Source organism: Parus major, chromosome 3, assembly GCF_001522545.3.
Source record: "Parus major isolate Abel chromosome 3, Parus_major1.1, whole genome shotgun sequence".
Taxonomy (NCBI): Eukaryota; Metazoa; Chordata; class Aves; order Passeriformes; family Paridae; genus Parus; species Parus major.
The window spans coordinates 68,722,902-68,736,514 of NC_031770.1; the positions used below are offsets into that span (position 1 = coordinate 68,722,902).

Below are 13,613 nucleotides of genomic sequence, written 5' to 3' on the forward strand. Positions count from 1 at the left end.
TGCAGCCACAGGTTGTGTGTGCCCTGTGTTTATACCATTTCCCGCTGGGAGCCATGATGTTAAAAGCTGTATTGTCTGTCTGTTTCTCACGCTTCTCCCGTGTGCATGGCCCCAGTGTCCCAAAAAGCCATCAGGCTGCTGACAAAGCCAAGAGGCAAAGTTCATCTTTTTGTTCTGAGGCACCGCAGTGCCTGGCACAACTATTCCTGGTCCCTGACTCAGAGCACAACCATCTTTGAAATAAATAAAACGAAGAAGGAGAACATCTCTGGGCCTATATTTGACACTTGTATTCCCACACCACTTGGCTTTATATAAACATACAAATTGGTATGGTGGTTACTTTGACTCATCTGCTTAGCAATCATTTTATTTTAATCAATATTTATTTAACTCACCAGCTAGACAAAAGCTCCCTAATTTCTTCATCTGATTTAATTGATGTTCCCTGACAGAATGAAGCTAGACTGGATAAGACAGTACAAGCTGTGCCAGTCTTCTTTGGTTTGCATCTCTTTTAACAAGTCCTGTGACTGTCGCAGAGCCAAGGCACATCTTACATCTCGCAGAGGAATTGGGACCATACGTGGCTGTATACCCTGGGACAAAGAGCCAAGAAACACGCCAAAACAATGAGCGTTGACACAATAATTAGCATATTGATTCTCCATGCAAATTACCTCTTCATACATTGTGAAACACTTTACATCGTCAGAGGACTTCAGAAGAGCCTGGAGTTTCTTACAGGCACCACGAAAATTAAACACACGTCTTCAGTTGTAACATTAAAATACAGTTCTGGGTGAAGGATCATAGAAAGAAACATGCATGCTGTGCAGATAAAGATGTATGGGATACATCTACCTGACATCCCCACCCCGAAACACAAATTTTATTCCTGAAGGAGCTTTCAGGTCATGGATATTTCAGGCCTACTTAGAAGAACATTTTGCTTTTTATTTGAAGGAAATGATCTGTACCTTGTGTCACCTCAACCTCATGCCAAGGGTGAGGAGTGGCTGAAAGAATTGAATCACAAAGCTCAATCTTAGCCCAGTACTTCACTTGCCTGGAAAGAAAGGTTCACTTTAGCAAATGCTAAAACACACAGGCTTTCAGAGGAACTAATTTTTCAAGCTCAGTCACAAGTGCAAGGGGAAAAATGAACTCTCACATTTACATCAGTGGAGTCATACAGTAACTATGATCTTGAAGTCAACACGTGGAAAAGCTTAAGTGAAGCAACCTGTAACTCGCTGCCCAGATTAGTTCATGCCCAGCTCTCTGCCAGCATTTAAAGTCTTTGTGAAATGCTAAAGTGTAAAGGGTAGCACCGTCTCTCAAGGCCAAAGTCAACTGATACTAGGAATTGGTACAGTAATTTTACAACCATTAACAGCATTAATGACCCTGTGAGCCAAGACAGAAAGCTGCCAGAAAGACCTAGAACTGCGTCTGCAAGGAGGAAAAATTGCCTTGCCTCCACAAGCACACTGCACTGTTGTAAAAATCATGTAAATATCTCAACTGCAGGCTAAGAGGGCAGAGCTGTCTTCAGTGACAGAGACAGATCCTATCCAGAGACAGATGTGAGACCATGGAGCACCCCCCAGGACACTTAGATTTGAATGTAGGTCTAGCAGGGTGGTGAGTCCTACAAAGGGAGCTGCTTCTCCACTGCAAAGTTTTAGGAGCAAGTTGCCAGCCTCTAATGGAGGGACCTGAGGCTCATTGAGACGACCAGAGTTCACAGGGGGTGCCCTTCCCTTTCCCTCTGGCAGTGCCCTTTGGGTGCTCCTCACCTGTGTTGCCACATGCTCACACCACCACAGCCTCTTGATGGAAAAACACCAGCTGCCAGCACATTCAAGTGCTTCAGGTAAGGCTTTGAGGGGGGGACAAAGTGAAAAGGTCTTGGAAAGACCCAGACCCCACTCCTAAGGGCTCCAGGCAACAGGAGACAAGTGAAGAAATCTCATCTACTCCAAAGGCCCTCAGGCCTGCTCAAGATTTGTTCAAGTTTGGTGTTCTACACAATCAAGTAGTACAAGGTCAGACACTCCCTGTACAGCAGCTCTCAGAACCACTGCCTGGTTTTGGTCAAGCATGGCAGAACTGAGGATCTCTGTAATCACCCAGTTCCTGGGAGTTTTCATGTAAATGTTACTCTTTCCTGGTTTGCACAGGAAGGCATGACCAGAGAAGTTAGGGGTGCTGGCAGAGGACATGGAAGTGCATATGGATTCACTGGGTGCCTGCTCCCCCCAGCAGAGGAGCAACTGATTACAGCTGGAATCACAGGACATGCCTGCTCCAAGGCCAAATCCTGGCTTCCAAGCCTGCACATCCAAAAATGAGGGAAGGTCCCAGCCCTGGGGGGTTGAGTGGCACCATACGAAATAGCTTTCATTCTGGTCCAAGTGCAATCCAGCTCCTCTACTCTGTGCCCCAACAAGTCCTGGCTGTCAGCAAAAGCTGCCATCCTTGAAAACAGCCCGCAATTGCAGGCTTTCTGTGCTCAGAGGGAAAGGGGAGGGGCTGGATAAAAAAACCACCATGAGTCTCTGAAACACAGAAAACACGTCCGAGTCGGTTCAATAGCCTTTCACAGACACAATAAAAGATTAATCAAATCATCCATAATGAAAGCAAGTTTGGCATCCTTGTCCCTGGGCTGGTGGTAATGCAGAACCCTCACATGCATTTTCATACAACTGATGGTATTATTCAGGAAAGGCCTCAAGTACTGTCCTGTGGGAGGTGATAAAAAACCCACCCCAAATCCAAAAGGATGCATGGGCAGAATTGTGATAGAAATTTGCACTTTTCCTGCCTGTGAACAATAATTCATGCAGTTAGTGCTTTATCAGAACTAATTTAACCCAGTTTTTCATTTAAACTACAGGAAAGCAAGTTCAAGTAGGTTTCTCTAACATAAAGGACATCTTTTAACCCGACTTTTGCTCACGTTACCCCACCCCCACCCAATGCTATTAAATGGCTTGAAACATGACACAAAAATACATGTCTTATCATATCAGTTGGCTTTTCTCACTATAGCAGCCCTTATCAACATTCAGCAGCCCTATTAATGCAGTCCCCTTCAATCAGCATGAAAAAGTAGCGCTCCACAGATCTCTGATCCGTCCCTTCCCAGTATCATAGGCTGTTTCTGAATGCTGAATAAAGAGCAGGAGCTCTTTTAATGCCAGCAGTTTGCTCCTTTACATCTGGCCTGCGTGCCCATGGTCCACAGCCCTCACAGCTTGCTCCATGGCAGACCCCTGAGCTGCCAATCTCACATGAAGCTGTCCTTCCCTGGATGCAGCTCCTGGAGCCCTGTCCCTGTCCCACTGGGTTCCTTCCAGTGGCAATGCGGGGACAGCCCTGTGCCTATGCCCTTTGTCCAGCACGTACTTTTAGGGGAAGGTTTACCTCTGTAAGTATTACGTGTTGCACTGCTAAATGCAAACTGCTCTGAAAATACATCGTAGATTTGCCTTAATCCTACACTGCATTCTTGAGAGATGTGAGGGACCAAAGTGCTAGAAAACCATTCCTCAGGAATTGCCATGATTTTTGTAGGAAAGAACTGTGGAGACCCAAATCTACACGGCCTACTGCAAGAAGCAAAGGTTCAGGAGTCAAACTGTTCAGGAACTGGGAAGTGGACACCCTCAATGGGCACTAAATTTGAATTGCAAACCAGACAACCCCAGACTTTAGCAGCTATCTCTCTGTTCCTTTCAGTAGCAGTGTGTTTACCATGTTGTAGTCCTCACTGGATATATTGGCAAGCCCTTTACTAGCATTTTCTCTTGGGTTATTTTAATTTCATGGGTTGTATTTAATTTGAGATCCCTGAGAAATTACAAAATAATGTAAACAAGTGTTTTCAAAATTGTTTGCATCTCTCCTTTCCCCCCCATGGAACTGGGGTGTCCTTGAGATATTATGTTGGACCTGAGCCAACAGACTGAGAAATGGGATTAGCAAAAACAGAGGAAGGATGTGGCAACACACCAGTTGAATCTTTTCCCTTGGGGTTTTGAGTTTGGTCTGGCCGGAGAGGTTGGCAGGAGGTGAAGGGAACAACCTCTCCACTTCTGCTCCACGTGAAGGCAGGCTTGCAAAGAGGAAGCCTGTTTACTGCCAATGCCTCTTGGGCAGAGTTTATACCAGGCTTGAGAGGTCATTTGGGGTCCACAGGACACCCCAGGGCTGTGTTTTTCCTCTGAGGCTTCATGCCCCTCTTTCAGGGCATGCAGGTCAGGTAGGGAGACACAATCTCTGCAGACAACTTGTGTTGCAAGACAGAAACTGCAATGCATGGTTGCTAGCTATGAAAAACTAACCAGGGAGAAGGTTTCTCTCTTACGAAATGCACCTCCTGATCATTCTGCAGAAATCATCCTCACCCTTGCTGCCATCCCTCGGCTTTTCAGTTCTACCTTTGACTTCCTTACTAACTTTTAAGAATGTCTCCACACAAGGCTGCTGAGCAGCGCCAGCTTTTCTACCTTTCCTAAAATGTGCACTCTCAATTAGAGGACAAGAAACCCCAACACCTATCTCAGCTTCACAGTATTGGTGCAAATGGTTTAAGCTTTACTGGGGCTTATGAGATAGAATTCTAGCTAATCTAAGGTCAATTTCTATAGCCAAAGTGTTAGCTTAGTATTCTTGAGTGCACTGTTTGGTGGTGTTATTGACATATAAAATGGTGAAATGAATGGTGGAATGATCTTCCCTTCAAGTATTTAGTCATGTGCACAAAAGCAGAGAAGTTTGTACTTCCCTGACAAAGTTGTTTCTCTATTTCCACCATCATTCACCAACAACAACTTCTGGACAATTATTACACACAAGAAAGAATCATTCCTCAGTTACATGAAACTATATGTGCTTTTTGTAGGGAAGGAGCAAAAAGCAGGTATTTTTATATTGCCTCTAAACACTGTTAACCATTGTAGGAATGGACTAAATTTGGACTAGTCCCCTAGAGCCCAAACACATGTATTGCCAAATTGTTTCACTTTTTCTAGACTTCTAGTTTGCATTATGTTGAACATGAAAATAATTTCTTAATGTTCTTACCATTAAATGGCCCCCCACACTTGGTACAACTGCAATTCAAAAGGTGCAAATTGCTCAAGTCTGTGGAGAGACACTTATTTAGCTGTTAATCTAGGTAATCATAGGTTCTCAGTGCCCTCCATGTGAACCTATTCTGTTTTTTACCATCTGCACACATTGTCATAATCAGGGCAATTAGTGGTGATAAAGAAAACTGCAAGAGAAAACTTCTTTCGGAACTTTTGTCTTCGATGTTTACAAGGCACTGTGTCTGTCACACAAGCATTCAGCCCACAAACCTTCATATTTATGTGAGGTGAACACCATTTTCTTGGGGAAAAGGAACAAAGCCCTCTTGCCAGTCAACTTATTAGGGTTTTGTTATTGTTTTTATGGAATGATTTAGGCATGACTGGGGAGCAGGCTCTTCAGGAGCCACACGCAGCACATGGATTACACAATGTACAAAAAGCTTGATAGGGTCATTACCACACCTCTGTTTTTTTAAACACACTTCCTCCTGCTTTTAGGTTGGCTACAGTTATTCATAAGGAACACCTGGCTCTGCACAAGGAAGCACTAAATCCTTTGCCTTCAAAGCACACAGACAGCAAGGAAGGTCAAGTATTACTCAGGGATTTCTCACCAGGTCTTCTGATCAGATCTCTTATTTTCTCAGTAAAATGCAGCACATCATTTTTGCATGTTCAGCTCTTGATTAAACCAGCAAAGCTAAATCACCTCCCTGAATGTTGCTAAGACAGGGAAACAAAAAAATCAGCATTTAAATGTACCATTGAGCAACCAACCCCAGTTAATCTCTACAGCCCCTGAAAGTCTCGTACGGCACAGAACGGGCAAGGATCAGCCATCTCCTGCAGCCATGGAGCCAACAGCTTCACAGCCAGGAATGGCACCTCCACACCCAGGGGTCGGCAGTCCCACAGCATGCCAGGAGTCCTCAACACCCCACCAGTGGGACCAGGAGAGGAGTCAGCCAGAGGGAGGGTCAGGGTACCCCTTGGCACCTTGTTTGTTTGCTCATTCTCTTCAGAGACCCTGAGCCACCCACCCCTCTAAACACCAACACCAGAACAAGGGAGCAAGAGACTCATTTATCATTATGTGGATGGAACTGCTCTAGTTTTACTCATAGGCAAGGGCAATTGAAGATGAAAGAGCAATAAGGACAAGGACAGACCCCTGGCAGGTTTTTCTCCAGGTCTGTGCTCTGGGCAGGGCAGGAAGATAGGATCTGCAGCACCATAAATCACCTCACAGCAAAGGGAGAAGAGAAACAGATTGTGAAATGAACTGTAAAATAAACTTCTAATGTAAACATCCAACAGGCAGGGGGTTGTTTTTTCTGTCTGGGAGCCCAAGTCCAGTACAGTTTACTGGCTGACTATGCTGGAACCTTGTTTGGTGAGGTTACTGCTGGCCCTACTGCAGGGCAAGGACGCAGCCATCACTCTTGTTTGCCAGCAGGAGAGGAGGCTGGTGCTGCCATGAGCATCTTCCTTTCTTCTGGCATAATTTTCTTGCTCAGGCACCAGAGCTTTGCCCACAGTTGCCATTATGGACTGTCTGGATCCTCCTGCCCCAGAAAGACACCCTCCCAGTCACCAGACTTGGTGGCCTGGAACAATGATGAGGACACCCCAAAAGGCTTCAGGCTGCATCTTCCAGCAGGGCCTGGGTTTTCTGATAAGCAGGTGCTCACCCAAAGCTGCCTCTCTCTGACATGTCCCTGCCCACTCCAGTCCTGCTGCTCGCAGCCAGCAGGGGCTTTGCTTCTTGCACCTTTTCCTGGTCTGGCCTGTTGCCCCTGCCGGGAGGACCAACACATGCCTCCAGCAGGGAAAGCAGGTCAGCTCTGAAACAAACCTGACCCACTTCAGCAATGTCTGTATTTTCACCTGTATTTATACTTCTGGTCCAGAAGGAGTCAGACTCCATGATCCTGAGGCGTCCCTTCCAACTCAGCATATTCTGTGATTCTGTGACTGAACTACATCAGAACCTCCCTGGGGTCGGGGGCACACCCTGGCTCATGCGTCAGCACAGTGGGACAACATTACTCAATACCTGTTACAGTCAAACCAACAGAAAAGATAACAGTTTGCTACTGTACATAGAGACTGGGCCTCAGGTAGGAAAGGATAGAAGCCTCAGTGCCTTTTTTTTTGTTTTGTTTTGGTTTTTTTTTGTCTTGTTTTAAAGCTGATTTAAGTCCTTAAGGCAAGTCATAGGAGCATGAGGTTAGAAGTGACCTCAGGAGATCATCCTCCTGCTCTGAGGCAGGGCCATGGAAAATCCAGGCAAATGTTTTGCTCCCAAAAAACACCCTTAATGAAGAAAAGTCCACACCTCTAGGAAATGTGCTAATTATCCTCATAGCTAAGAGAACATAACCTAAATTTCCTGCAGATGAAACATGGCTATGTCCTCTCCTTAGTGGGTATAAAGGGTGGGGAGTTCTAAGTAATTTTCTACATTAAGTAATGCAAAGGTATTTTGTGTCCCCTTCTCAACTTGTTCTAACAAATAACATCATCCTTCCCCGCTTGGTCCCCATTCTCACTGACTCTGTTCATCCTTGCTCCTTTTCAGGGTGGTATAAACATCTGAGGGGGCCCCAGTGGCACAACTCCACAGTACTGCCCACAACACCCCTTTTCCAGGGCTGATGTTTGTGGCCCACTCGGCATCTGGCAGCTGGTCTCTTTCCTCAGCACAGCACCTTTGTCTGCTGAATCTCACCTGGCTGATTTTCCCTCCCAGTTTCTCGTGTTGGCACGTGCTGCCAGTCCTCATTCTGTACATGGGCCTTGCTGGCTGCTAGACACCTGTCCTCCGGCTGCTGGGCTGGCTGGCAAACCAGCACTCAAAGGCTACTGCCAACTTTTGGGTCTCCAGGGCCCCACAGCCATGGGCACCCCGCCAAGGCTGGGTGGGGCAGGTGGCAGGAGGACCAGGGACACAAGTGTGGCACAAGATTAAGGTCACAGAAGGAGGATAGGGACAGCTGGGAGGGGAGATCGCACGCAAGTCCTACTTTTAGGAATGCACACAAGCAAGCCAATAGCTATCGAAGTGTCTCGGTGAAAAAGCAGTTGCTGTCTCCAAATTCCTCCTCTCTGGTGAAGCACCTGTGGTTTTTCTGCCAGGTGGAAGGTAGAGGGGCTGAAAACTCACAATTAGAACAGAAGTTTAAAGAACACGACCAGGGACCAGGTTGTTTGAGGGACAGTTTGTAGAACCAGGATGTAGGGACTGGTCATTGTTTTCCAGCATGAGAGTCTGCATCCCATAATGGCCTACCAAAAATTTGGGAGAAAACTGCTTAAACACAAAGTACTTCAGCAGTTTGTCATAACTCAGGTTTCAAATACGAGGGATCAGAACAATGTAATTCTGCTCCATCTCTTTCTTCAAACATTTCTTTTGTCAGACTTACATTCAACCCACATCTAACATTTCTAGTACAGCTTTATCCTGATACTCGGCACATGGGTCATGTCTGAGACAAGGCTAGACCAAAAAGAAATGTGTGTGAACCCTGAATGTGTGTGTGTGTGCGTACAGATGTTAGACAAGCCACCTTTAGATGGTCTTTCCTCAACCACGAGCTCATCCAATCTGCCTGTATGGTAAATTTGACCTTTAAGTTAGTCTTGAAATGCTGAACATGCGCCTACGGAGGACTGCCAGTTACAGTGGAAAAGACACAGATAAGCCTTTTGTTAGCTTATGGATGAGGTGATCAGCATAAAATGTTCAAGTTCTGATAAGCTTCAGTTGGAAGAATTTTCAGATTCTTGACTCACTGAAATAGAGAGAATCAAAGTTTTTCAGTTTTATTTTGTAGATTATGGCCCAGAGAAGTATTGCTGATCGTACGTGCCAGCACTGGAAGAGAGCAGACACCACTGTCAGCTCTGTAGCTGGTCTGGGCTGCACCTAAACTTGTACAAAGTTACCTCACCATATTCATTTCTCACAAAAAGACTTGGCAGAGCACCAACAAAGAGAGACCCGTTCTAAAAGAACAAGGCATTAATTTCTTTCCCATTCTTTTGTCTGTAGGAGTTTGCTCTGAAGTGGTGGGCTCGTGTCCCTTTGAGCTGCCATACCTGGTAAGAGGTCCACAAACCATTTGTACTCTCAGCTCTACATCTCCTTACATCAGCAGACCTGTGAACACAGCCACCAGACCACACTAGCTGGTGTGAGGCAATGTTCAGGGTTTAGCTATACTGGGAAAGGGTGGCTGATGCAGCTAGAAGCAGCAAACTGTGTCTTCAGGCTCAGGTGTAGCTCGAAGCAGCAAAACAAGGAGTGTTTCTTCCTAGTGTAGCTGGAATGCTGTCACTTGTGCTGGCAATGAGCTCTTACCAGGTAACTGTGTTACCTGGGCTTCTTGCTTAAATAAAAGCCTCATAAAAAATAATCATGTCCACAACTTACATAACTGACCCAACAAATATTTTAATAACTAGCCTTAGAAAAACAGAGAATGTAAAAAAGTCATAGAATGAAAAAAAAAAAAAAAAAAAAGAAGAAAAAAAATTATTTCCAAAGAAAGATTCATGAGGATTAAAAGATAGGAAGATCATTGCTGACAGCAATGGAAATCACTGGTGACTTTAGACATGGATTGAAGATATGACTGAAGGGAATGAAAAAGTGGTTCAAATGCCCCCATGGCATTGTATCATTTAAAGAGTTGCATTCTATAAAACCTTTTCCACTTGTTGCTTTGCTTTTCACTCCTGTGTCCTCACATCTCTTGACATTTTCTCTGCATATAAGGAGAAGCCCCCTTGGATACATGTTCCATGAAATTCCTAAGGTGGGAGGTGGCCAACCCCCCGCTCCTTACACATCCCTTTGAGTTTCCTGCTAACAGCAACATCATGTTGTCATCCCATAGCCCCTTTCTTAACAAGGGAACAAAGCTTTGGCAAGGGAAGGTGAAGACATTATGGAAAAGCAAAGATGTTCAGGTAGGAGATTTAAGAGGCTGGAAATGCAGCTGCAGAGTCTCAGCCACGTCCCCCAGGACCCAGCAATTCAGGGCACTTTCTGCATTTCCCCTTGACGTCCTCTGGTGAAAAAAAAAGACTGAAATGGGCTCACCCTGAAGTGCTTGGTATGGGTGAGGAGGAGGGAAGAGAGGCTTTGCACTTGTGTTACTCCTGGGAAACTTCCCACGCTCCTGTCTGTGTAACTTGGCTAGCGCTGACCCTTTGGTGACAACCACTGTACCCAGACTGCAGAGCAAACACAACTCCACCGCACATGTCCTGTGCATCCATGCCTGGCCTTCCCCTCTGCTACCTTCTCCAGAGGCAGAAGCTTCAGAGAAGACACCCAAAGGTAGCTGCCTTCCTCAGCAAGAGCCTTAGATCCAGCTCTGAAAGCCACTGTCATTTTATTACCGCTCAGGCAGAGTAGAATTTTCTCTTGAATTGTGGCTTTTCCATGGGAGCCTGCTAGGCTGAGTGACAGCACACAGCAAAAGCTTCTGTATAAATGACACAGCCTCGCCATAAATTTTGACTAACAGATGCACACTGAGGTTGATAGCACAATTTGATACTGCAAATACGACTCTTCAGAGAAGTGTGAATAAAAATGTGTTTCATTTAATGAGTAAAAGGTTGTTGGTTTTTTGGGTTTTTTTTATTGTATGTCTTTATGAGTTGTTTTACTGCTTTCTAAGCAGTGACTTTTCTCCAGGACATTCATCCATTAATTAGTTAATGGTGTAGAAGCCTGGTTAGCCTTAAGTAAGAGAAGCCTGATAGAGATTCAAGATAAAGCACTGGTGAAATTTTAGAATGAATTTTCGAACAAATTTAGAAATTTTAGAATGAATTTTCTACTGAAACTACAAATGCAAGACAAGCACCAGGCCAGTCATTCACAGCAGAAGCTTGGAAAGGCTGTACCTCTCCCTCCTGGAGGGAAAGGTGTTAGGAGCAGCTTCTTCTGCTGCTCTCCAGGGAGCACCTCTGAGGTGACTCTGCCAATGCTCAGCTTTCCTCCATCTTTTGCTTTGGAGGTCAGAGGTAGAGTACACCTGTATTTCTTAACTAGCACTTTCTAACCAATGCCATCCTTTCCCAAGGTGGTTAGGAAGAGCAGAAGGAACCATTGTCCATGCAGCAGGTGAATCTTCAGAGAGGTTACCAGAGCAAGGTGCTGGCATCTGCTGTGTTTGCTCCCACTGATGTCCTTCCCATCTTCCTGCACTGGACCTTGCTGCACCAGCCATGGGATTTTTCAGGGTTTACAGTGGCCCTCAGAGCATGAAGAAGCGCCGAAGTCTGATATGTATGATATGGAGCCAGGGTCCACAGGTGCCAGCAGCAGCCTCATTGCCCATTGCAGTGAGCACTGCTGGAAGGCTAATCCCCAGGGAAAGGCAACACTTAGGAATTGCTCTGTGCTTTTAATTTCAGCAAAAACGAAGTTTTAAGGTATTGCCTCAAAAAGAGTGAAAATTGAGGGAAAAAACTCCTGATCAGTATTATATTTGTCTTGGAAGTTGGAAACAATTTTATGACATGTCGTGTATTTTTACAGTTTTCCTCCCATTTCTCCACATGTCACTCATAGGATATAGGCATCTTTAAACTCCATGGCATAATGTAACAATAAAAGAATGTTATAACAGTTAGCCTCATTTAGGCCAGTTGTTCCTATTGAATTGGGACATTTTATCTCATTTTCTAGATTAAATCAGGTCCTTGGTCTGTCATCAAACGATCAAAAAATAAAAGCAGGAGACGCTTTGTTCTAGTAAGTAAATGTTTTGACATATGCAAACCTACTCGTGTCCTGAGTATGCAAAGAAAATCCAGGTGCAAAAATAAAAATTCCAAGATGGAGATTCTGAATTTTGTCAGACAATTCCAAAGTTTCTCAAAGATTTAAACTACAGTTTAAAAAAAAAACATAAAAAAGCTTACTTGATTTTTTTTGTTGTTGTTGTTCTAGTGAAATTTTCTATGCTTTGTACTTATACGATAAATATATTTTCATTTTGAAAAATTCCACAGGCAGAGCCAGTGGGAAAAAAGCTCTGTGGGCTGGGTTGGGCAAAGAGAGATGCCAGGAGACACTGCAGAAGCTGCTGGCAGTGGGATGAATCTGTGTACCAGCAAGAACAGTATCTACTCCATCTAGCTTGGGCTCCACTTCATCCAGGAAGACTTCCTTTTGAAGGGGGAGATTCCAGTCATGATGGCTCCAACCAGTAAAAGAGGTAGCCTCCCAGATTTACTTATCTCAGCCCTCTTGAAAGCACTCCTAACTTCCTTGGAAGCAGTAACCAAACAAGAGCTGTAAAATACTGTTTTCCCTGGTCTGGCTGAACTCACGACTCAGCATATGTGGTGGGGAGCTCCTAAAATAGCTCTCTATTGCCTCACCAGCCTCAGCAGCAACTTGAAAGTCTTTTGCCTTCTGGGACAAACTGGAGAAGTTTTAAAATGTTTGGACTTATTTTGAAAGTACTTTGAAAGATAAGAATGATCTATTCCAAGGCTGGTTGAACTGAAGGTCACAGCTAAGGCATTGCACAACAGACCCAAGTAGGTTCAGCACAAAACTTGCTCAGGATTTGATCGGCTCATCTTCATTGCTGCTGCCGCCCCTGCCTAAATTCAGGTTAAAGTTGAGTCCCTTTGACCTGGCATCTCACTGGGCCTAACAATCACAATAGTTTGTCCCAAAAATCAGTGGGGCAATGCCAAGGCAGTGGGCACAGGTTCTTCCCTGGCAGAGCCTTGTTGGAGAAGCCTTCTGAAAAAAGCAAGCGAAAAAAGCTCTTGTTTGTGAGAGGAAGCTGTAGTTGCTGCAGGACAAGTACATTCTCACTCTGGGAGATTTAATGCACACCTTCTCCGGGTCAAAGGCTATTTATTCTCTGTCTGGATCTTGTCATGTTTCAGGCTATCCCTAGTTAGAACAAAACCTGAGCAGCTCTTGTTATGTTTAACAAGGGATATCCCCAAGCTGCTCTTTATTGCTGCAGTACTTTGGCATAGCATTGCTGTGGGCTCTGCACGGACATCGCAGTTTGTCCCCCCGGAGTAATGAGAACCCCCTCCCACCCTGTGAGGAAAGGCTCCTTTTTCTTGAAAATATCATTTCTTCCTGAAAGATGACTCCAAAAGACCATACACATCTCTGGCTTCCCAAAAGGGTGGGAGAAGAGTTTTTTTGTCAACATGTCCCTCGTTTCCAAGCACACTCTCCAGTGCCTCAGCCAGAGCCCTCGGTATAGCCTTCTGCTGAGTCAGGCTGCTGGTTTTATTATCCCAAATCCCAAACGGGTGGTTTCAAATACTCCAGGCATTTTTCAGAGACAGTGTGAAACCCAGCCAAGCCCATGGTGCGGGGCGTAACCCTTCTCCTGACAGGTCTGCAGTTGGACTGGTCAGGCGAGCTGGTCTGCAGCTGCAGAGTACAGCTGCCACCCCTGGGGACAACCCCCTCTGTCCTCAGATTCAAGTGAACTTTGT

The 13,613-nt window shown here is 45.2% G+C and overlaps 1 long non-coding RNA gene across 1 annotated transcript; it reads right to left on the bottom strand.

The window, feature by feature from the left end:
• Window positions 1–339: 339 nt before the first annotated feature.
• LOC117244060 lies at window positions 340–9,325 on the bottom strand. Its single transcript, XR_004496450.1, has 2 exons — window positions 7,840–9,325; window positions 340–599 (listed from the first exon to the last, which is right to left on the bottom strand). It is a non-coding gene; the product is annotated as an uncharacterized LOC117244060 (long non-coding RNA).
• Between the last annotated feature and the right edge of the window lie 4,288 nt (window positions 9,326–13,613).